The 26,045-nt window shown below is 47.3% G+C and overlaps 1 long non-coding RNA gene across 1 annotated transcript in view; it reads right to left on the bottom strand.

Annotated features, from left to right (window-relative positions):
• LOC149341945 (uncharacterized) overlaps positions 1–19,336 on the bottom strand; it is a 28,345-nt gene extending 9,009 nt beyond the window's left edge. Inside the window, exon 1 of the long non-coding RNA XR_016282657.1 lies at positions 19,158–19,336. This is a non-coding gene — a long non-coding RNA (uncharacterized LOC149341945). The remainder of the gene's footprint in view (positions 1–19,157) is intronic.
• Between the last annotated feature and the right edge of the window lie 6,709 nt (positions 19,337–26,045).

Genomic DNA, 26,045 nt, shown 5'->3' with positions numbered 1-26,045 from the left:
TGGTGCTCTTTGAGTAGATCCTCGTCTGATTTATACTATCTATTGTTGTTGTTGTTGTTGTTGTTGTTGTTATTATTATTATTATTATTATTATTATTATTATTATTATTATTATTATTATTATTATTATTATTATTATTATTATTATTATTATTATTATTATTATTATTATTATTATTATTATTTAAAATATCTGTCTTCTGGTCGCCTCTGATTGCCGTTCGGCTTCTCGTGCTGTGTATACAGTGAACGCGACCATAATGCACGGCTGTCACTCTTTGTTTTTTGGGGCAGAAGAAGGCCTTTCTAGCTCTGTTTCTCAGTCTGATGCCCTGTTTGAAGACATCATCAACTTCTGTCTTCCCTGACGTTCCTCGCCAAAGATGCTGTCTCGCCATCACTCTTTCAACCCGGAGAAGTGCGGAATATATGGCAGTTTTTTTTTCTTGACTTTTTATTTTGCACAAATTTCTAGAACGCAGTCTGAAAACGTGACCTTCCCATACGTGGTCTCTCCTATAATAACAAAATAAAAAGGACACTTTCTTTCTGCATGTATAGGGACAGTCAAACAAATATAAGACATTTCGTGCACCAAAGAGAGCGAGATGGCACTGAATTCGTATAATTGATAACTACTGCTGGCAGAATTGTATCGTGTCATTCTGCACCGGCCAGGTATACCTTGAAGGAAAACACCGAGTAATGGTGTCAGACGCACGTCTGAGCTCAAAAGAAAATTCGGAGCGAGTTCGTAACGGAGAAATACGCCTCCATCATTCGGGAGATGCCCTGCTATAGTCAGACGGAACGAAACTGTAGCACCTCTAGCAGGTGCTCTTCAGTCCTGACGAGTCTAGACTTCACTGCTTTGCATATAACGCGACGCTGACATATTGATTAAATCTCACTGCGAAAACTTTGCACTGTTCATATTTCTGCCTTCATAAAACACACGTCACTGCCCTGGTGATTCGGCTATACCTGTCTGACGCTGGTTTCACGCTGTATAGCTACACGACGTTCTGCCACATAGAGACACGAACACAAAGGTGAGCAGGCTCGATAGTGACCACGCAATCCCGGCAATTGGCGTTTCTTTCTCAGTCTTGCATTGCTGCATAAACGCACGCATAGCCAACGCCTCGTATGACAGCCGGCCCGCGGTCGTGGACACGTTGGCGTGTCCATTAGGCTGGGTAATACTGCTTGACACCACGGTGGCCGTAAAGCTTGCGTTGCCGTCCCGCGCGGTCCTGCGGTGCGCAGGCGCGAAAAGTGCGCTCACGCTCGGCCAAACATCGGTGGTCCTCCTGTATGGGCTGGCCTGTGAAAGGCCCGTCCTAAGCCATAGAGTTTCTTACTATTACCTAGAGGGAAAGCTGGCGGCGCTGCACTTCAGCCACCATGGACGCTCAAAGCATCATGGGGCGGTGAGCTACTTGTTGCGGCACAGTCGTAGTTTTTCGGGAACACAGAGTGGCACTACTAAGATGTTTCATTCCGAAAACGTTGTTCGTGTGTGCGCAGACGACTTTCGCGCGAACGCAGTGTGCAAAAGCCATAGTAGTGAAAACGCGACGACACACGACGCTAATAAAAGGTTTCACTTTTCTGAAATGCCATTAAAAACCTCTTATAGTGTTTAAACAACAACATTTTTTTTTAAAACATATTTACTTTTAAAAATACGCCAGTTAATTACGAAATATTAGTTTTTGTGGTGTTCATTACTTGGCCAATAGGAAAGCTAGCCATCTCTTATTTTGGGCAAACTTGCATTTACGTGCTTTTCTGCTCATTTGTTGCAAATTACAGACATGATATTTAATGTTAGGACATTCGTAGTTATCGAACAGCTTTATTTTTCGATTATTTTTTGGCCAAAAGTTGTAGTTCTGCAGTCGGTAGCTCACCGCCCCATGATGCTTTGAGCGCCCATGGTGGCTGAAGTGGTCTCGAGGGGCTTCCATGCAAACTCTCATAGACGGGTTGTCAGCTTTCCCTCTAGGTAATAGTAAGAAACTCTATGTCCTAAGCATCACGCCCGGCCAGAGCGCCAACTAAGATGGTGCAGCATTTATGCTACCGCGCAGAGAATGCCACACTAGCGTCATAAATAGTTTTTAATCATCCTCTCAGTTCTCAACGCGCCAAATTCGTCTAGTACGACACAAGCGGTGATTGTACACGCGAGAGAAACAACTTTCTTGAAGCGCGGATGTGCTTGAGGGTTTCATAAGCCTAAGCGCCATGTTCTTTTTTTTTTTTCGCGCATTATAACGTCCCTGCATCTTAGGAAATGCAAAGAGAAATTTTCGTGCCTAATAATTATTCATCGCACAGTGCTTAGGGCTGGGCGCTTCTGTTTCATGGTGCTACGCGGGCCTGCTGACATGCTTCCCTCGCCTTACTTCCTCGTTTTAAGCGTTGAACATAACGCACATTGTGATGGAGCAAAACGCTGAGCAAAGCAAGTTCTTCAAAATTTGCTCATGCAGTTGCGTCGGTACACAGACATCGACTTCTCGCACTGATGCACCCATGTCTCTGTGGTTTTCCTCCATTTTTTTTTTTTCTGGAAAAGGTCGTAAAGTGTCAGTCTACTGAATTTTATCGGCCATATTTTCTTTGCGGCAACCGATAGCTCTTTACCCAAATTACCGTTTAGCCAGGTGTGGTGCCAAGAAGTGCGGTAGAACATTTTAAAATAGAATTTAGATGTGGGAACACATCTGTATGAGATAGTAGTCTCCTCCGGCAACCATAAAAATACAAATGTCATATCAATTTATACAGTGCAATTTTCAAGTGCTGAGATGATTAAACGAAATCGCCACTGAAAGGACACTGGTTATATAGGTCGCAATTATTAGAAGCCGTATTTTGTCATCAATAATATACAGGAAGGTGAGCACCATGACCATGAGAGGGTGCGGCAATCAATCCAATCCAACACGATGCGGCGTCGCGGTGCATGGTATTTAACCGGCAATATGTCGCGCTTGCAGAATCTGAGCGAAATTGAAAAGAGAATATTGTCAAGGATGAAAGAACAAGACTTTGACCCGAGTCAACTCCGCCGTGGAAGATATTCTTCCACCGTGGTCAACTCCGAATAACCGCGGTCGCGACAGCCGAAATGATGACGGGAGTAGCGACGATCCCGACGATTTCCGCCGCGCGGCCACAAACATGGTGGCGGCCTTCGAAGCCGGACCTCTCGCTTCGAACTGAATTCTCGTTGTTGCTGCCTTTTTCAGTGCGTTCACTGGCCATAAATAGGGCACCGGTCTTTCGCTTCGTCTCACCTCGCCTATAAGCAAACGTAGAAGTGATAAATTTGCTTTATTTTTTTAATTAGAGGAGAGGCTTAAGAGGAGAGTCGGTTTGTTTACAGTAATGGTTCCCGCCCTGACAACCAGATGGCGCTATGCGTCTCTGCTAGCATACGCTGAACTAAAAGTGGGAATGTGCTTGCGTTTAACGTACGTATAACTACAAATATTCATGTGATTCACAGATAAAGCGAGCAGTACGCATTCTACAGTTTACTAGAACAAAACGTACGTTTCTGTGACATTTGGGCATACTAACGGTATGTAGTATATTCACTTATGCTTCTACAAAAAAAGACTACCACCTGCTCCAACAAATTGAACGTTTGGGGTCGCCACCATGCATTTTTACGCGACTTTCAACCCCAAAATAAATTATAAATTCCTGCCTAAAATTGGAGCAGTTCCCTCGTTACTGACGCTATAGGGTGCCAACAACGAGTATATGCCATTATTTAAACACTCATCTCGGTGAGTAGACTGACCCTTTAAACGCTTCTGGAACATGCTAAAGGTGGCAAGTAGAGGTTGCAGCAGGCTTGTTGACATTTGTGCACTTCTTTGGCGAAGACCATAATCGCGTAACCGTGCTCACAGCCTCCCGCTGCTTTCAAAGCCAGTGTCGACACCATGTATCCATAAACTTTGTGCTTTTTACTACACGTCCGGCACACTGGTACTAGTCAGTAAATTGCTCTTCTTCGCTTTGTATTTGCACAAGGTAAGAGCAAAATGTCCATTTTCCTTGCTCATCACGTTTGGTGCTGATTGAGACCAAATGTACGTGACTGTACAGCGGGATTGTAACCGTTGTTCTGCAACCTATAATTTCGTACTCGTTCCGCCATGTGGCAGCAGCGCTTTTGCTTGCAGCCCTCACTTCTGCTTAACAGCTTAAAAAGCGCAGCTGAAAGGATGTGCCAGATGTTTCCAAGGCATCCACCATTGCTACGGGACTATCGATACAATATAAACTCCGCGCACCTCTTCACTTCGACCGTCCCCCTCCCTCTCTTGCGTTGTACGCAAAGTGTCCCGCGAGGAAGAAGACACTCGCCTGTTTACACCGCCTGCGCACCCATCTAGCCACCGCGTGGTCGGTGACTGTCCACGCCGTAAGCAATAAGTCCCTCAATCAGGCCTAAAAATTCTTATTTAAGGCCCTTTTCCCTCGAATCAGCCTGAAAAATAAGGCAATTAGAACAAAAACCTGACCCAACTCATGTCCTTAAAATGGTCTGAACCTCCGTGAACATCCCTTTTGACCAAATTTTGCTCCTCCTATTCCCTGAAAAAGGGAAAACTTATCAAATAGAACATCACCAACCGGGGTTGTTCAAGGCGCGACGTGCCCCGTCTGCTTTGTGTGCGAATCGTGAGGTGATGGCATGTGTGAAGCATTTTTCTTCGGCATGTCTTATGGCGAACGCCAAGCTTAAATGAGGGTACGGCAGACGCGTCATTAGAGAGCATCGCTCGGGTTTTGCTCCCTAGTCACGAACAGGAGGTGCAGCCTTTGTCAAAACTATCCAGCCCAAGGGGCGTCGCTAGATCGTTGCGCATCAGCAAATCTTTTCTAGCTGAGAGGAACTAAACTTAATGGGATTTAGAGGCAAGTTTGCTGCATCCTCTAAGGACTACCTTACAGGAAGGTTCCAAGTTATAAAAATAGGAAACACAATTATCAACAAAAATTTAATAGAGTATGACGTTCCGCGAGGCTTAACAATCCGGCAGCTTCTCTTTAACTTATACATAAATAACCTGAATACCTTAAATCTTTCATCACATTTATTTCAGCACGCTGACGATACATCATGATAATGACGATGATGATGGCGGGACAAATGCCTCTCTCATGTCCCTCCAATTAACCCTGTCCTGCGCCAGTTGCGGCCACCGCACTCCCAGAAATTTCTTAATCTCATCCGCCCACCTAACTTTCTGCCGCCCCTGCTACGCTTGCCTTCTATTGGAATCCACTACGTTACCCTTAAGGACCAGCGATTATTCTGCCTTCAAATTGCCAAAGCCCTTTTCTTACTCTTGATTTCGACCAGGATGTCATTAACCCGCGTTTGCTCCTTCACCCACTCTGTCCGCTTCCGGTCTCTTAATGTTACATCTATCATTCTTCTTTCCCTAGCTCACTGCGTTGTCTTTAACTTAAGCTGAACCCTTCGCGTTAACCTCCACGTTTCTGCCCCATAGGTGAGTACTGGTAAGATACAGCTGTGGTGTAGTTTTCTCTTGAGGGATATTGGCAAATTGCCATTCATGATTTGAGAGAATCTGCCATAGGTGTAGTCTTTTAGATGTAGTTTAACAGCTTACCTGAAGAGCACCTTAACATCAGCGGCAGGCAAAAAAAAAAAAAAAACAGCAGTCCTGTAAAGAAAGTTGGTACTTTCGGGATGCACTGTGTTCTTTTTCTTACCTACTTTTGTGATTATTCTATTACTTTATATCATTTTTTAACCCAGTCCCATGAGCATGACTCTGTCTTCAGTTAAGTATAAAATGAGTAATGATGGTGAAGAATTAGTTGCTCTCAACATGCATGGTATTCTTTTTTTCTTTTTGTCTCGGTATTACTCAGCAGAATTGTGGGTGAAAATTGCTACTGCTTTCGCGTTGTTTTATTTCTGGACATATGTGTGTTGTTACATCTCTTCAACGCAGTAGCATGAGTGTGATATCGCTTTTTGAGGCTGCACATATTAGTTTCCTTTTTTCCTTTTTTTCTTTTTACTAACTAAAGTTGAATTATGAATCAAACGTGCATATTTTTGAGCGCTGTGTTGCCCGGTGCGTGGTATCCACTGCTTCTGCTGCCCCACTCACATGCACCGAGGTGTGGAGGTGCGGCAGAAAAGACTGCGTAAATATTGCGGACAATAAAGCTTGTATACAAGTGCTATACAAGAGGCCTACCGTACGACTTAGAAATGAGGCTAGCCATTGGTCTCTCTACTTTTGACAAAGGCTGTATGGTTACGCACCTATAATTGTCACTTATTACATTTGTCCGCTATTAAAGCTGAAAGTTGCGCTTCTGCCTTGCCGTCCCTCCTCTTTGCCCGTGAAAGTCAATTTTGCGCACATTTCTAAAAGATCATGTACCCACTAGCCTGTCTAGCATTATCATGTCAAGGCCTCGACCACACCACGCTCTCCAACTGGTGTCAAAAATGTACAGGCACATGGAAGGTATAGCTACCTCAGGGATATCTTACCCCGTGTTTTGGACAAGTGCGCGTGCAATGGTGCGCGACGGAATTTACATAAACGACGGGCCCCAATGTGAGCTCCACCACTGCGCAACACGTTTTATGCGCGGCTGTCGAGTGCTTACAAAACAAGCAAGAGCAGCGCTAGAAGACCAAAATCGGCTAGCCAGCCGAGCACTCGCCACGCTGCGCGAAAGGCCTCGACGCGATAGGTGGTCATCAGTGTGTGTATGCAATCCACGACGGTTGTGGCAAGATGGCAGCTCCGAGCCTTGTTCGCACACGAAGACTGAACAGCCAGTAGCATTTCGCCGCTATAGCCCTCGAATGCCGGAACAGGGAGGCCGATGAAGAATTTCCGACGTCTTGGGCAGCGACGGCGCGTGTGCGCACAGAAAAGTTGTCCTGGCTCCCACACAGCCACGACAACAGCGAGTAGGCTCCGCTGTGCAAGAACCTGAAAGTATAGGCTAGGCCGGAGATGGCAGACAAACCCAAGGAGCACTCGACACAAAACGCCTGCTGCTGTTGCTGCCGCTCTTTCTGGAACACATGTGCTACCACAGGGTAGCCTGTAGATGCAGGAAAGACTGGGGAAAGAAGTAAATAGGAAGTTCGGATTTTGCGGATTGTGTACATACTCGGCAAGTCAGCGCCGCTGCTCTGCAAGCCTCCTCGAGTCCGTGGACAACGGTCTGCTTCTGTTCACTGCAGAGCCGGCCCGGTGGTGGTGGCTCGACGCACGATTACGGTGATTACGGCGTGTATCAACACGCCCGACTTTCTGCGCGCCCGCCGGAACGGGCGCTCGAATACGTATAATATACGTGCGTTTGTATACCATATTCGCCTCCTCCGTATTCTTCTCCGGTTCTTTTCGTTTGTTTGTTTTGCCCCTGCTTTGCCTTCGAGTGTTCGCGCTGATAGCATGGGCTGGTTCGTCCGGAACTCACGCGGGTCTTCCCTGAAGTGTCTGTAGAGCAGGGGTCGCTACGCCCAGGTAAGTCACCTTGCCGTCTTTCCCCACCGTTGTTTTCTCCTCGCCCTCCACAAAAGCGTACTGGCGTCCCCCTGGCTGCACGTTTTTTTTTTTGTTTTTTTTCGCCCCCTTGGGAGCTGCGGCCAGGGTGTATCTTCTCGTGCCCTCTGTATCTGAAGTTTTTATTATGCGATGGCAAGCAAACTCCTGATTGAATGGCGCACAATGACGTCACCAGTAACGTCACTAGATTGGAGAAATCCCATTGACTGGAGAGAAGTGACGTCATTAGACCAGGCTCGTCTTCCTGAACCCTTCACCTGCGAACCGGGGCAGGTACTGACGGGAAGAGCTGCGGGTACAGGAAACTGGATCTCACAAGCCTCACCAGTCAGATCCGGTAAACGCATCAACATCTGCGAATGCAAACGCACTGCCAGCCCATAATAGAGTTAGGAGTTCAGTTTGCAGTTTGCTTGTATAAGGGGGTACGCTCTGTACTCTAGCTGCGGACACCTGGTTAAATATAATACCGGAGATATAATACGGAGATATAATACGGGAACAGATTCGGCGTGTTATAACTGCGATATCATGTCGATAAGATGTCGAAGGAGTAAGGAATTGGCTAACGTGATCTGGCGTCCTGATTTCCTTGTATTGACTACCCAGTGGCAGTAACTAAACAGTGAGTGGCTGCGTTGACAATCTATTGCAATATTTGTGGCTGTTTCTCAATGTGACAAGCTTTGTCTTTGTTGGGCATTTACTTATATGGTTTACCAGCCTTCCACTTATTTCCCACTCAATGGGTCTCGGTTCAGCTGACTTTCTTTTTAGTATTTTGTTGCTACACCAGGATACAACGTCTCCATTTTGGCTTTTCACAGGCATTACTCACCTTGTCGCTACAGAGCCTCGATCATTCACGAGACGCATACACCTCCTAGTATACCTTCGACAAAATAATTTTGCTGATTGTTTTTGTTTCGTTTTCATCGCATTGAAAGGAAACGATCCGCATAAGCATATTTAGATGTAATCGACAATGTGAGTGTTCAGTATAACGTCGCACACCGGGGTCCTCCCGTCGGTAACTTTTCTGCGGTGGAAGAATACGAGAGCTGAATGGACGCTTCGTGACACAGACAATGTGCGCTGATGTGTATATATGCGAGGCATCGACAGTGAATGGAATCTTGCGCTCCAGAACGTGGGAAACAAAGGGCACGTTACGCATCTCCCCTGTGGGCGCCGTGGCCATTTATGCAGCAGACCGGACGTGTCGCTGCCATTCCTTTAGCGTCGCTCGTAAAAAGACCATCTGCGCAGGGCGCTGCACTGAATGGTCCTTTCCATTTCCTGAATCATATACGCCGCATGAATGCTGCAGAGGCGTGTATACAACCTCCACCAGTGCTCGACGTAGGCACCTTGATGTACAGCTTTCAGAAGGGGAAGGTGTAGCCGCGTAATTTAAAATAAGAGAACAGAGGGCTACTTGAGGGAACCCACGAGGCGGACCTTTGAGGATGGCGCGGTGCGCGGCAAAACAACCCGTGTTTCGGACGAACAGGCCGCGCTCTGTTTTTGTCCCATTTGCCGACAAGAAGTGTAGGCTGTATTGAGTACGGCGCGCATGTTTGCTCGTAAAAGTCGATTGAAGGAAGGGGCCATGGTAGTGCTTGACCCTCTGAATGGAGGCGATCTCGGGGGCTTCCATCCTAGCAGCAATGTCCTCCCTCTGCCATTCCCTTTCTTCCCCAAATGACGCCTCGGGGAGCGCACGCTTTGTTTTATTCTGAGCGGTTAACGCCACACAGTGCTCCGAAGTGCCCGAATCGGATCAAAGTTCCATTTTCTTGTGCCTCTAGGCCGATTTTCGGCTCGTATATTGTATCTGCTCCCATATGGCTTCATCATATGAAGTTTCCCAAGAGCGCGCCTAACTATTTGTTTTCATTTTCCAGCCATAAATATTTAAATGCAAGACTTTTTTCTTTCTGTTCAGTGAATAATTTCCATGAGCCATATACGATGTGTCCGCCATCTCTTCACGCATTGCCTTTCACTGTGACTGATCGATAGGTATTGGCAGACTATGAGAGCTTCGAATATGCTTACTACCAAAGTCGATTGCGAAGTCGAATGCCACCGTCATGCAATCTTCGATGTCGGAAGAAACGTTCCACAAATGCGTCATTGTTCTTGAGTATCAGAGGGTGGAGCGTACGCGGATATTTTTCTAGCCGAGGGAAAGTGAAATGATTCGTGAAACGTGAAACGGAAGCGATTCGATGCATAGGCGTGGTACTAAAGAATCGAGGTTCCGGACAAAATAGATCTATCTCTGATTAGACTGAGATAACACCAAAACAAATCTAGTGCATTTGCGAAAGATCGCGAGAAGCATTGCTCGCAAGCTGCGAGTGATCATTCCAGGCGAGAGGGATATATAAAGCTGGGCCACTTCCGGCCCCTTTAAAGTGCAGATACTGTGCGGTGCCATTTCGTGTGTTGGCCACCCTGAGGCTGCGATGCGTGAAATGGAATCGAAGCTTCGTGCCTGCTTTTGACCTCGGATGCAAAGCATAATAAGCCTTCCTGCGTTTTTATCCGAGTTACCAATTAGACTTGAAATGTTTGCAACATGAGTATTCATTGTGGCCTGAAAACTGAATAAATGTGCCTACGTGGTGCAGGGAGAAACAAGCCAACAGGCACTGAATGCTACTATTGTTACACCTCATCAAGATTCGTATCGAACAAGTGTTTCCGTTTAGTGGGTCCCGAAGAATATATAGTGCAAAGACTGCGAACCGGAACACACCGGTTTCTGACAAGCATCAGACAGAAAAAAGGGCTTACGTCCCGGTTCCCTCACAGGCCTACTGTCTGTCCGTGTACTTTTTTGACAAAGAGGAATTGACACCGGCTTAACCACCAGCACATCGGGGACGGAAACGCTAAAAGTGTTCGAGCGTTATAAAATCATGCGCGATTAGCCAGAACTCTCGACGGTCATGTCACTGTGGCCGAAGTTAAGGCGACCGCGAACTGCTGTTACACACTTTTAAAGTGCTGCATGCGGGACCTCGGTGCCGGCATGCATCTGGGGGAGACAATTCTCAGTCCATTCGGCAGCATCCCCGCCCTCGGTAGGTACGAGAAGCTGCCTTGGGCCTCTCTCGAAAACAAAATTCCTGACTGCGTGCCTGGCTCGGTGGTGATTTGCACTCGCGAGGTTTACATTTTCCACTTGAGCGCGAACATGCACACATATAGTAGGGGCTTACACCTTGTGGCTCCACGTCTGTAAGAAGTTCCCTGTATTAGCTGTGATAGATCGAGTCCTTTTCCTGACACATGCCATAACTGATTGCATTCGTGCCAGTTTCAGTGAACGCATATAGGTAGCCCTCGGGTTATTTAAGCACGATGCTAAAAAAACGACGGGAACCATTAGCCTACGTCTCTCCATTTCGGGTCCGGGCCGCCTCCAAACCTGTACAGCGTTGATCAAGTCAAGGCGTAGCGTGCACACGTCAACAGACGTCAATCGCGCCGATGTCGTCTTACCGACAACAAAAAGAGGCAGTGGCTCTGCGGCGGAGCCAAATCGAAACCTTCGCCACCGCCGGTGCGCTGATCCCAGCAATCGGAGAAGCACGGTCCGCAAATGACTCGGCAGCGGGAACGCCCGCTCATGAATCCATAACGCGCGTCGGCACGCCACCTTCGATGTATGTATACGAAGGGCACTATGCTATGGTCTCCCCGGTTCCTCCTGGAAAGAAGCGAGACACAAGAAGGGGAAGAAAGGCGAGTCGCTTGCTTCCATGCCATCGACCGGCGCACGGCAGCCCAACAAACCAATTCTGCCGGCCCCGTAGAATACGTGCGACCCGAGCAGAGAAATCCTTGGAAGCCAAGACTCGGCGGATCGATGCCGCCTTTCTTCTGCCCAGCGGACGTCTACGGACACATGTGTACAGCCTTATGCGCGCTTGGGCCCGACAGAGAAAAAAATACGGACTTACTGAGTCCTTTTCGCCTCTGCTTTCATCGTCGTGTGACACAGTTTGCTCACGACTGGCGTGTTTATGCAAACGTTATAAGGCGTCGGCGCCCCGAGTAGCAACAAAGGGGCCCCCATGGTTTGTCTGCGTGCGTGCATATACGGGGTGCGACTCGGAGCCCGCGTATGCCTTCTTCCTTGTGTACGCGTCGGCTGCTGCTGTTGCTGCATGCATTGCTCGAGTCTCGATCTGCCACGCCTCTTTAGCACTGGCGTGCGTCATTGTCGAAACACAGCGGCAATCAATACGAAACGGGCGCAAATTTGTTCTGCCTCTCCTTTCGCCTTCGTCGCGGGCCTTTCACACGCTCCCTACGGCCAAGGCGGAGCCAGCGAGCCCTCGCGTGAGTGCGCTATGGCGGCGTCGACGCCTTTTGCTTTGTTTGGTTTCGAATGCATCTGTTTGTACGATGCACGGGACAGAGCAGCGCAGCGTCTCGGGTGGAAACGAACTCCTGGGACAAAAGGAGGTCGATCTGGAAATAGCTATGCAATCTGAATGTGCGGCGCCGTCCGATATGTGTGTGTTTCAAAAATGCGCTGCCACCAGCGGCGGCGCGGAGTCAAAGGCTTCACGGGACAAAGAGAAAGGTCCTGAATGAAACTGCATTCACGGTGCATGCATTACGGACGTTCGAAATGGCACCCACACACAACGGGTGTTCCATCCTTTCATTCCGCCTGCATTTTACATATTCATGGCACGCTTTGAACTTCGGGGCGACATTTGCGCCGGAGAATTCCCTATATGTGCGCGTGCCGCAGCCAATAACACCGTAAATACGCGCCTGAAGTCGCCCTAAGGAAATACGATATTCTTTTCAAGTGTTCGCGTGATTTTTATGCCCAATCGTAAGCACTTTTATTCGCAAATCGCAAAGCACGCTGTTTGCTATGCATGTAGCATGAGCTGAGTTCTAATTCACAGTCAATAAACGACAGCAGTCATGGCTAAAATGAGGCAAAGTAACTATCCAATGAAGGAGGCTCGAACACCACAGTTTAAATCGATGTCCCACACTGAAAACGCAAAAGCATGTGGCTGATGCATAGAAGGGCGATTTATACAGTGTATACAGAGCAGCTGGCAAATAAAAGCGGCTAACTGCCGCTACGAAACACGCCCTGGCCGGACGTTAAAGCCCCTGGACAGAGCATGTCAGTTTCAATCGTATACACCGGCAGACGTTCAGCGCCGTAGCGTAAGAGAATTTGCTAATGACTCGGGTACACACGTTTCCGTCTCTGCAGTGGTAGCATTGTTAGCAAACCCAGCTTTGTCATTTGAGGCTGTCTAACTGCCATCTCTGACAACTTTTTGAGCAAAGTCAGCGATACGCTCGCATAAGTGCGCAAGCAAGCAGGCGTGGTCGCGAAGAAGAGTCGCGTCCCACCTCCCGTAGGCACGCACATGCATGGACGCCAGCTGTCTCGCAAGAAGGCGCGGCCGCCTTGTTCAGACTTTTCTTGAGCCCTAGTCATAACAAATGTATAATTGCGGCGACGGCCACACCTGTGCGGCGCAATTTTTCGGCCGGTAGGTGTCAAAAACCAAAAGAAGAACAAATAAAACAACAGATGAAAAACAACTAAAAGAAAAAACACCGCCAGCGTATTACGGGAAATTAAAAATAAACTGCACAGAAAATAGCAGCGATAAGGGCAGCCGCACGCATGCATGTATAACATTGCGGACCGTGGTTAGGCGCAGCCGAGAGAGCGCCTCTTTCCCACCGGAGGCTGCTCGAAGATAGCATCTCTCTCCCATTCCCCTACGGGCGAGGCAGCTTGGCGTTTACAACAGGTGTGAAGATTGCTCTCGGGAGCTGGAAACTGCATAATGCGGGGAAGGAAATTCGAGCTGGCTGGCCATCCGTTCACCCATGCCGCTTTGTTTTTGCTGCACAGCACGAGGCGCCTTTGTATGGCCATGCGTGATGAGCAGCGACGATAGCGCAGTGCGAAGGAGCGAGAGGGCAAAGCCAACGCGATCCCAAATTGAGTAAACGGCCGTATTAGCACCTGTAATGACAGGTGAGCCTGAGAGAGATCTGTGAAGAGATAGCACTGGTCGGCTCCTGCAGGCGTCCGGCTGTGGCGCGCGCGATGCGTGTTCAAGAAGACGTCTGCTAAAAAGACGTCCATTCATCAGTCATCCGCTCGTCGCCGGCTCGCTTCAAAAGCGACGGCTGCCCCTGCAGCCAACTCACGATAGAAAAGCACAACGGAACAAGTGTCGGCTTTCCGTCGCCATTCCGGGACCACGTTGAATGTGCGTCAAGATTTGAGTGCACGCGACGACCTGCTCACAGTTCGGTGAGACACCTACCTATGCATTTTCAAGGTCTGCGGTTGTCCGACTCCTGACTGCAGCAGCTGCCCGTTTCTCGGTCTTCGTCTTTCTCCGTGGCCGCCCCACGACCGCCGGAACGGACAGGACGCGACGCTTGGCTGGTCGCGTTCCTCGCCACCACCGCTGTGAGAACAAGACTGCGTGTTCCGGTGAAAGCTCGCACCCCGCAGAAGGACACTGCTGGCTCTATGGCAAGCAGCCCCTTATTGTATACACGTACTTTGCCGCGGAGGAAACCAAACAATGAAGAGTGGCGGAAGCGGTTGCGCGGTGACCGCGACACACTATAATATTGTCCGAGTATTCCAGACTCATGAAACGCCCCTGATACTATGGATGGCTTGCTCAGGAATATCACACAACGCGACCAGATTCTCATAAGAATATATTTACTTCGTTTTTACTCTACGTACTAGGGTACGTATGCTTCCCGTCAAAGGCTGTTTTTAATCTTTTTCGTAACAATAGTGGCACCATGATGTGACGGTTGCTTCCACAGTGGATTCTTTTTAATGCGAAACTACTCATACTCTCCCCAGCGCGCGTTTCCGAACCGTCAACGGTACAGCGCACTGCCTTAGCTACGCCACCTAGCGGAATATAGAAAATTTCTAAGAAAGGATGAGTGTACACCGCAGATTATCGTTGCTTTTGTGGCGCAATGGGTTGTGGCGCTGCTTTTGAATGTGTAAGATGGCAGTCAGGTTCACATTTTTACTCGTGCAGCTTTAATCGCTTCATTTTATTTCTTTTTTTTTCAACGTTAATGCTACGCAAACCATTTCCCTTTTTCTCCGGGGGGTGTGCTGCCTTTCAGGTCGCATCCTGAGATGCGAGTGAAAATCGCTAAGGCACTCCATACAGGCCAACTTTACTCTTTTTCTTCAGTTTCAGTTTCAGTTTATTCACTTTGAATGAAGGTTATACAAACAGGGTGATAAAAGCATCTGGGCCCTTAGCAAACTGCTAGTTCGGGCCCATGCAATAAGTGCACGAAATAGCGTACCCAGGCGTCAACGTAAGAAAAAAAGATGTACATTTTATATGAATAGAAGATGTTGGTTTGAATTTCAAAAATTTTGTTACTTCTTCGAGACATACAGTAGTACTCTCAGGTACTGTGGCAAAAGGCAATATTTCTTGCCGTACAAAGGCCACGACACCAAGAGAATTTATACTATCGCCGAAAAAAAAACTGAAGAAAAGATAAAAGGAAAGAAACAGGAGCACAGCACGTAGCAATTTCATTCAAAAAAAGAGAGAAGACATTATAAACAGCATCTGAGGACGCAGTTATCAAGAAGCAATTTAAAACAACACTAATTCTTTGTCTAACCATTTTAAGGAAACTAAAATAACACCTATGAGAAGTCATCTAGGAAAGCTTTCCAACGAGTAATTTTTCACTAGTTTTTTAAAAGTCACAATAGAATGACCTATTTCCACCTTCTCTAGGACACTCGGGTGATTGTTTAATATCGTAGGTATTAGAAAATCCACAGGCTGTGTTCCGCAGTTGGTGCGTATTTGTCGTACAGAAATTGTTTCATTTCTCAAGTTGTATGACGTTTCCTTTGTTGCGAGTCTTGCTAAAGTTCACTTTGGAGGTATGAGACGAAATGCTTCGAGCGATCATTTATCTAACAATAGCAGTCTATAGCAAGAATTCCGAGCTTATTAAAAAAATGGTGTAGCGTGCGCAAGGAAGTAACGGTTACAAATGTGCCTTACCGCCCTTATTTACAGCCTAAAAAGCGATTCGAGATTTGTTTCGGTGGTGGTGCCCCAGACCAAAACAGAATACTGCCGGCGTGAGTGTATTAGACAGTAATACAGTTGCTTTTTCAGGCTTAGTGGAATAAAGTGCTTCAACAGATTTATCAATCTTATGGCTCTTCGAATACCTGCTTGCGGGAATTCAAGATGGATCGACCAATAAAGAATCTCTTTAAACCATACGCACAAAAATTTGATGCAGGTTAACCTTATTCCCGATTTTAAAATCGTAGTTTCTCGTCAGCTGCTTTCGCTTGGGTCTAAATAGGACACAATTTGTTTCATCACAGTTTAATTAATTGCAATTTATTTGCGTTTTACCAGCTTTTGAGGTGATCTGCCCAACAACTGGCTGCGTTGAAGACATACTGTGTGTTTTGCCCAGAGAAGAAAGCGCTCGTGTCGTCAGCATATGACACAATGAAGGTGTACGTGTATTTCGGATGTTGTCGATGTGAAGATGGAATAGCGTTGGACCCAGGATTGACCCCTTAGGAGCCCTGCAGTTATGACGAGACACTCAGAGCAAAATTCATATAGGGGAACAAACTGCTTTCGAGTGCTGAGGTAGTTTCTTATTAATGCATACGCAACAGCTCTAATACCATGCCAGGGCAATTTTTTTTACCAAGTTATCGTGATTAATTGAATGAAAAGCTTCCTTAAAGTCCAAAAATACTCCAACTGTGAAAAGCTGTTTTTCAAAATTCTGAATTTTGCGGTATTTTGCATGCAAAAGTGCCTGCTCTGTAGATTTTAGTTTCTGAAAACAAAATTGTTCGGGGACAATTGCCTTGTTTCTGCCAGGTGTCCACCTCATCTGTTATTTAGCTCGCTTTCAGTTATTTTGAAAACTATGGGACGGTCTGAAATAGGTCTGTAGTTATTTAAGTTGTCCACTGCGCCACCCTTGTGCATACACTGCTACAACTTTCGCGGTTTTCATAACCAGAGGGAATTCACCAGACCATAAATTGAGTTTGCAGATATGTGAAGGGGGCGACATACTGATACAGCTCAGAAGTGTGGGAAGTAGAAATGCTTCGTCATTTTGCTTGCGGCAGCTCGCAGCCTGGAGCAGTTCTCCTGTCCCGATTGTGTGGCGCGTAATATTCGTGTTAATATAACTTGTGCTCCACTTTTCATCGGTTTTGTGCTTATTTCATCTGCTCCGCATGTGCCTTTGTTCTTTAATGCAGATATGATATTGGTATCTCGTGGTGAGAATATGGTCTGAATGTTAGCACGTGCATTATCAACTTCACACTCACGGACTAATACACTGCTGCACTGTACACCCGAACGTAGAAAATGCGAGTTAAGTTTGTTCGCTGGTTCGGCTCCTCACCGCGGCATATCGTCAATTACAGCTGACTGAGGACCGGTCACTTTTGAACCGGTCCGTAGTTCTTTAAACGTTTTCCAAATCAGGAAAGGATTATCTGCAGCCGCAGTGAACTTTTTTTTGTTGTTGTTCTCGCGCTTAGCTTTTTTTTTTTTGGTTAAAGTTTTTATTGTTGCGAACTGCTTGTAGGCTTTCAACGCGTTTGCTTCGTTTGTCTTAATAAATGCAACAAATAACTTGTTACGCTCTTTAGTTCCTTTGTAAAGTTGATAAGAAATCCAAGGCATTGCAATTTTGCGGTGCGTTTCGTGTGGTTTTGGCGGAAATCAGCTTTAGTGAACATTTTTAAAAACATCAATAAACTTGCTCTATGACTGACCTACATTCTTTTCCCCCTCAGTTTCACTCCAGTCAGTTAACATGCAATTACCACACCCCGCAAATAATTTACTCTTTCCCACCACGGTATGTGTAACCTTGTATACAGGTTGCATTATGGGGGGCTTTGGAGCAAAAAAAAAACCTTTCAAAACCTTTCACACCAGCCAGGAGAGCAGGAGTTGGTGCACTGTATCGTTGACGGAATGAAAATACGCGAACAGATCAGATCAGCTTAACCTCGATCAGATCTTAAAGGGACTGTGCAGTAAATTAATTGCGATTACGTAAAGCAAACGAGAGATAGGAATGCCATCACTCGTCACCCCAGCGCAAGAATTTTTGAGCTGGCATCAATAACAACGAAGTTATAGACGATTAAAAATCACGCTCCTCCTTTCCCCCTTCAACTCGTACGCGCGGAATAACAAGAAAAAATAAAGAACACAGCTCTGGGACTGGACCCCGCCCATGAATACGTCATTCGCTATCGTTCGGTTCGCGACTTCCGGTTATCGCACCCAGCACCACAGCAGCAGCGTCTCTCAGTCTCTCTTCGCCTTCCTGGATCGCGGCGCACGTCGGATTTCTTTGCTTGCCATTGCGACAAAGGCACTGCGAGTGGGTCCCGAACTCCCGACAGAAAGAAGCGGCAGAGGTAAACTGAAAACATATGCGGGAAAGCAATGCCCTGGCTCGCGCTTGCCCGAGGGAGTCGCGCGGCGGCTCGAGCAGACGATTTTCACGGCTACCGGAAGTGTGCCCGTGACGTCGTGGCTGCCGTGGCTCCAGCGAATGACAACGTGTGGTGGCCTGCCGACGTCACGGGATTAGTGACGTCTATTTTCCCGATTTTAGTTTCAAAGTCGGTCCCTTCGAAGACACCAGTCGGCGCTCGAATTCTAAAAAACGCAGTTTTTGAAAATTCATAATAAATTTCTGGCTCAGTTCCGAAGACTCATACTTGGTGTGAATGCCTCTTAGCATCATTTATAAGTATTGCAGACATTTACAAGTGACTTTTAATTCATTGCATAGTCCCTTTAACCTTAGTCTGCAGGATAACGTCGCCAGACGTGCCGACGACCTAGAAATGCAAAACCATGAGCCCATCAGGCTGAACACATGTTTTTGCACGTCTATTTCTTTCCCATAAACAGACAGCGCGATTTCGGCCACATCAGTAGGCGATGTTACATTGTAATTAAGCGCGTTCACGTACTGCGATGACACCGATTGCTGGGGGCACCCTTCTGCTTCATCGATCAACATTCGCATTCAACAAGCTATCCCACGTCACGAGACATCACACAAATACAAGCAAGCAACACGTTTGCGAGCTTAACTCTTATAAAAATGGTCTATAGACAGTCTATAGACTTGTTATTGACTCTATTGATTTCCTATAGATATTACTTTTTGTCATTTCATAGTCTATAGACTGTCTATAGACAAAAGTCTAATAAAAGTGTATGGGCATAAATCTATAGATTGTCTGTAGACTGTCTATGGAATTTGTATTGTCTATAGACTGTTCTCTAGGATTGGTCTATAGACAGTCTATAGACTTTATAGACAAACACTTTTTTGTAAGGGAAGGAAAAAAACAAGCTAGCGATGGCCCTACTTGAGCAACAAAAGCTACTCGCAGTTGCACATAAAATGCAGATTTGAACTCACCCTGCTCTGCACGTACAGTGCGCCGTGCGGACGTCTCCATTCACAAGCGCCCATGTCTCGCAGGGTTCGTCTTTTGGGACGGTGTTACCAGACGACGCAGCACTCGGAGTCAAGGTGGGACGTGCGCTTCCATTGCGGCGCCGTACGTTTTCCCAGATCTGTGCGATTTCAAGGCCTCCGCACTGCACAGCCCAGATGAAGCGCACGTTTGGCAAGCATTTGTGGTCATTTTTCCTGAATGGCCGCTACCACATGTGCGGTCTTGGCCGATAGCTACGGCAAGCAATGTATGCCTTTGGGCGCGATTTCAAAGCTGGTGCACGCGAAGGGCAAAGTGGCAAGAGAAGTAAATGACAAAGAAAAAAATGTCGCAACATGCGTGCCTAAGAGTCTTGTCGGAGTCTTACGACCATGCATAATGGACAAATGGAAACGTTAACCGCAATATCCACTCACACACTGAATTTTTGACGCAAGGTTTTATTTGGACAGCAAAGTTGGGTGAGCAAAAAACATACCAATATATGGTCGCTTCTGTCGAAACACATCGGACCTGCTTGCGGCTGACCGTTTCGTTGCACCTTTTGCGTACCCAAACAGTTGAAGCAAAGATCCTAAATTGAGAACCGGCACCTATCTTTCCTTTTTCTTTGCTTGTTCTACTTAATATACTTTTTCTTTTCGTTCTCAACACGGAGGCACGCTCTTGGAACAATTCTCGTTGCATCGAGCTCATTTCCAAACATTCGCGGAGTTATTTTCTCTGCACAGGGAGAGAGGGTTAGAGTGGGTAGACGTAGAATGAGGGACTACATGTATGTTTAAGCCATAAAAGGCGAAGGGGGTCGTGTTAGCCTGTCATTAGCTAATGCGGCCCGACTTCGGCCCCGGGCGGCAGCGGCGACGGGGCTCCCACACCACGTGTGCCAGACATGTTTCCGTTTTACCTTTTCTCTTTATTTCGTTCATACTGCGCCCTGGCCGTGGGCGCTATGATAGGAAGATGAAGAAAACACTCAGACCGAGACAAAAAGGCTTCGCAAGAGACGTGGGCACGAAGGGACGGGTCGATTCAGCGGAAACACACACAACCATCAATCCGCGGACGTGCTCGGCCGCACGGTTAGCCAACGCCACGTAGCGGTGGTCCCGTGTACGCGACGCACAGCCTGGCTACCGCGCATCGCGAACGCAGAGCTCACACGCCGAGGCGGCAAGGGTTGTTTGATAAAAGCCGGGCCGTCCGGACATGGCGATAATAGTTTCGCCTCTCTCGAAGCCTGGTGCTTTTTTTTTTTTTGCGCTGCGTAGTTCATTACTCCTTTAGGCACCGCCAGCCATATGTGATTATGTGAATGTTCGCGCCTTACATAAGAGAACGGCTGCGAAGATTATTTCCCGACACAGGGTGAGAGCTTACGGCGAGATTTGGCACACGCCTTTTGGAGGCGGAAAAAAAAAATTGACCACTGGCCGTTCGCAATGAGCCTTTGCTGCCGTCAAGAGAAAGGATTTAATGGCTTTCGTACGTGAGCAAGTCTTTGGCAGTGAGGCATGCCTCCTCCGGCTTATTTTCAACTATTTTCAGAGCACAGGCATTTTTGAATTTGCCTTTATAAAAATTCGGCCGGTATGAGACCCGTGGACTCGTACTCAGAAACGCAGTACCACGTGACAAGAGACCACATGCGTTTTTGTATAGCCACGAGCGTCACAAAGTTGCGGACCTTGTAAGTGGAAACGCCATGCCGCGGTAGCACTCTCCATATTTCTATAAACTCATCTGGAGACAACTAGCACTGTGTTTCTGAATAAATAATAATATAAAAGACCTGCGCGAATGTAATGTCTGTATTCTGTGGAGCATTGCACGCCTGCTTTCTTGTTCATTCCTACAAGCCCGTATGCTATGTGCACATTTTTCCGATCTGGCAGTTATACGCGCCGAGTCGTGCCCTTTTCTTCAGTCGCCGAAAGGAGCTTTCGTTAGGTAGGTTCGTGGAACAGGTTTTAGCAACCATGAACCTCCGAGAAATGCATGTTTAAGGGGGGCTGTGCCGCGACCCTGGGACCTGCGTGTCCCAAACTCATCTGTGTAATATAAAACTTTACACCCAATACGTGCATTGAGCTCCTCTATACGGCAACACCAAACCAAAAACATTGCTGCACTATTAGCTAAATCGGAATCGGAAAGTTAAACAGCACGCTAAGGCACATCAGCCGTATTTAATGTATTCGCCCGAATTATGTCGTGATAGTTAGCATGGATATGCCTCGTCGTTCAAGAAACCCACAAGTATTCTTAAATTATATTGCCCGCGTTTATAAGAAAAATATAGGGTGTCAGAGGATAACAAATGATAGAAAAAATCATACAGCATAACGACCTAAATTGCTGTTACTCTTCATGTGCGAAGAAGCGTTTAGAGGTAAGCACATAACTGCGAGTGTAACAAGGAAGGGTAATTAAGCGCTGATTTCTTTAAATTGCGAGCGTTAAGTGATGGATGGAGCTGGACGTGCTAATTACACAGTCAGAAGATGAATGAGCGCTGAGCCACTATTTATTGCTTTTAAAATTGTAATATTCCCAAGCGCTCATTTTTCATCGCACTACCTCGCCATAAATGTAAAGCGTGTTAAATTGGGACAGTTTCTTATTATCGTGGTCTTGCATTCTTGCCGTTTTGGAAACTTTTGGACACAAAACGAGACAGCACAGAACACGGATGCGCAAAACTGCGCATCTGTGTTCTGTGCTGTTCAAGATTGCAGTAATGCTAATGGTGTGTACTGTACATGTTTATTTTATGTGGGCATCTTGAACCTACCAATATCGCTGTTTCGCCATAATGTTTAAAAAAAGCTCAGCGCATTTTCAGCGACAGTTATAGAACGTATAGCTTCGTTGATTTAACTGCAGAGCTGTGAGTGATACAGAAGCAACCCTTTCGTTTGTAAAGCGATGCACAATAAACAAAAAATTATTCCGCCGAGTTCAAGCGGAAACCAGGAGTAAATTGGCCCACTCAGAGTGGAATGCAGATGAATATGATGTTCAGTTAGCAACATTGGGCTTCTCTTATATGTGGATCAACAGCCATGCCCTCAGTTCCACTTTAACGTCTTAGTAAACAACGCTCCACGAAAGGTTGGAAATCGCCCTGTATTTAGCGCTTCGTGGAAAACCTACACTCGTTCCCGATACATCAGCGTTCATTAGTGCCGAACGGGACATTCACAACAAAACTTTTTTCTTTTTTTTTTCAGAGTAACTTGAAAATAAGAACACTGCGTAATTATTTTTAGCTCCCTCATCGCGAACTGGTGACGACGCGGCCCATGCCGGGGTTCCGCGAGTGATACAGGAAGCACCCTCGCAAGTACACTACAAGAGATCCTCCAGCGATGTTTTGCGAAACACAGCATTTTCTCTGTTCTGTAGCTGCGGGAGACCAATGCGGTCGGTGAGAAATAAGCCACGTTTACATGAATGCGACAGCAGCCCATCGCATCAACTTTTTAGCGCATCGTATTCATGTAAACGGTGATCATGCGCTAGGAAAGCGCATCGCATCAATGCGCCAGATGGGGGTAGATCTAGAATGGCAAGTCGACTTCAGCGGTGAATGGAAACAGGTTTGGAGGTGTCCCTCCTCCTTCTTGTCCTGCCTATACAATACCCCCCCCCCCCCCCCCCCCCCCCCCGTCGGATAACAAAGCAGACTTGGCTCAAGATGGGCGTCACAGGACCCCTCTGCAGCGTGCAAATGGGCGAAGGGTCACTGTCCCACCGGACTTGATGCTGTACGTGTAAATAGTAGCGCATCGGCTCCACGGGATACGCTAGGAAATGCGATGCGCTGCTGTCGCATTCATGTAAACGCGGCTATAGAGCTGCGTTGTGACATGCGTGGTCAAATGCGCTCCTTCTTAAAACATCCTCTAGTGGTGACGTCTTCCACAACTACCACACTAGGGAAGTACCAGTAGCTATTCACTGTAGATGCATGCTTGAATACACAATCGAGCCTCGGTAGTAGGGACACTGCGTTTCCGGAGCAAAATTCCCGAGAAAATACGAGTCGTCCGTAAGAACTAATCATGAAGAAAAATAAAACGGAAGGACTACAGGAAATGATTACTAAATTCGAATCAGTGCGAACGCACGGGCTTTTTCTGCGTAGAAGCCGACGATGAGCGGGCAGTACCGCCGGACGGAGCAGATGAAAGCTACAGTGGCTCAGTGGTTATGGTGCTCGGCTGCTGGCCTGAAAGACGCGGGTTCGATCCCGGCCGCAGCGGTCGAATTTCATTGGGGCGAAACTCTAGACGCCCGTGTACGGTGCAATGTCAGTGCGTGTTAAAGAACCCTAGGTGGTCGAAATTTCCGGTGCCTACGGCTTCCCTCATAGCCTGAGTCGCTTTGAGACGTTCAACCAAAACCAACAACAAACCAAGCTGATGAAGACGACGCTCTGCAATGCACAGCGCGATAATGCGTTGCGCTTTAACGCGAGGCGTGTTCGGCTGACAAGGGCGCCAAATTTATTAACGCCCCGAAGCTAGAACACAGTTAGTAAAATGAATTTATTAGCACCTCTTTTTGGGCTAGTTGGTGCATACTTGAATTAGAGAAAAAATAGCGCCAAACCATGCACACCACGAGAAAGGAACGAGGACGAGACACAAGCGCTTGTGCCATTCAGCCCGAGGACATCATCATCATCATCATCATCATCATCGTCTCGTCCTCGTTCCTTTCTTGTGGTGTGCATGGTTTGGCGCTATTTTTTCTCTAATTAAAATGGATTTAGGGGATTTTTTTAAGCAAATAGGGAAGTAATTACTCAATACTATCTGCCTACGCGCAGCCATATGGCTAGAAAGAAAAAGTTGCCCAGTTTCATGACATGTTTTCATTTTAAAAAAATGGGGAACAAAAAGGAAGAAATTGCGAACTGCTGGCCGCTCTTCTTAAGGCTGGAGCCTCGGGCGACGACCTCTTTTCTTTTTTTTAACGAGATAGCTTTAGGAGCTCTTTACAAACACCCTGCTGTGCCCGGCGGTTCTCAAGCACTTTAATCCTTCTTTTGACGGCCGCTGCTAGCTCATTCTGTGGGGTAGTGGCCGACACCTTCCACATGGTTTGGGCATGCAGAAAAAATCCTTATCTCCCCCCCATCACCCCTTCCCCTCCCCGAGAGGACTGGGAGGCGGCCCTGCTCAGCTGCCAGGAACTATCGGCCCAACAGGCCCTGGTTCGGCGGACTGGTGTAGCGGTCATGACCAACGGGATCCCGGAATGAGGGACGCCGCCTAGTATTGTAAGGGGTGAGACCCACTAGGGGCCGCTCCCCGAGCACCTCTCTGTAAAATACTAAATAAATGCTTTTCACCACCACCACCCCGTCGGTGTCGTTGACCGTGAGAGAAATATCAACGAAAAATCCCGAGAGAATCAACCTCGTGGGTATGTGGGCCACCTATGTCCCGTAAACCTGTGGCGTGATCACAACCTGCCCACGGGATTGCGAGCAATCTGTGTATGCGGCAGTTAAATTAATGATTGGTCACGAGATATTGCTCAGCAAGAGCAACATGGGTTGCGGAAGCACCACTGATGGCAGCACCTGTCATCGCAGGGCAGTGGCGCATTGCTTAACCGCTGCACCACTGCTCCACGAGTGGCATGAGGACCCACTGAGATGTATGACTGTTAAATGGATAACGACCAGTCTCGCATATATGGGCATTAATCCACGAAAGCTATCGCGTCATACCCGTAAGGCGGGGATTAAGCGACTCCTCCAGTTTTTTCTCTTGCTTCTTTCTCGCCCTTCTTCCGTTATCATTCTGGGTTTTTTGCGCAAAAGACACGACACAAAAGAAACGAGGTAGACAGGACAAGCGCTTACTAACAACTCAGCAGGTGTTACAAACATACTCGCAACTTCTTCCGTTACCACGCGGTTCGTTTGATTTTTTTTTTTAACGACGAAGATATGAGAACGGTATGTAAATTTCCTCCCATATCCATATGGCTGCGCGAATGTGGGCACTGATGAGTAATTATTCCCTTCACTGAAATCCACTCCACATTACAGACTTCCTCGAGTGAAATAAAAATAAATGGTTTGTGCTAGAGCTTCGTTTTTATCATGTTAACACTAAAGTGCCTTTTGTGATCAGTTTGAATTCAACATGGTGGACTCGTTCGCGGCTCGACCACAACGGCTTCCCCTTCGGCCACCCAGCGCCGCGCAGTGTCGTCAGGATCGAGCCTCAGGTGGGTGTCGCCTCCTCTTTCGCCTCCCACCTGTGCAAGGATTGGACGGTTTTCAGCATACGTGCATGCGCAGCTACGAGCACGCACACATGCAAACAAGCAAGCAGCGCACTCGGGCGGTGCTTCCTTTTCAAGAACAGGAAATAACGAAAACAAAAATAGTGGGCTGGCCGGAGCCGTTTGAGAGCCGTCGTCTAAATCCCTATTTATGAGCGGCATTCGACGGAGGCGCCCGGCTCTTTTCTCATGCAAGCAAGCATCGCTCGGCACCTTATATTCCGCCGGTGCCCTTTTTGATCTGTGCCGCCGAGCGCGCTTCAACCGCCGGCTTTAGGACTCGCGCAAGAAACAAGATAAAAAGAAAGAAAGAAAAGGAAAACAGAGAAAGGCGAGCCTCTTCTTTCGTGTTTTTCTTTCTCTTCGCGGGACACTCCCATCTGGCGCGCGGGTCCCTTTTCGTGACGTACGCTTCCCCGGATAAGGACCGCTGTCGCGCGAGCTCTGGCACCACTTCTCGATTCTCGCACGTGTCTGTATTGTAAAAGAGGCGTATTGCAGTGGCACTGCTTTGTCACTCAGGAAAACGGAACTTCGTA

Source organism: Amblyomma mixtum, chromosome 5, assembly GCF_055824585.1.
Source record: "Amblyomma mixtum isolate Tamu chromosome 5, ASM5582458v1, whole genome shotgun sequence".
NCBI classification, from domain to species: Eukaryota; Metazoa; Arthropoda; class Arachnida; order Ixodida; family Ixodidae; genus Amblyomma; species Amblyomma mixtum.
Note: the sequence above shows the minus strand (reverse complement) of the source record. Positions and strands in the feature narration are given on the sequence as shown.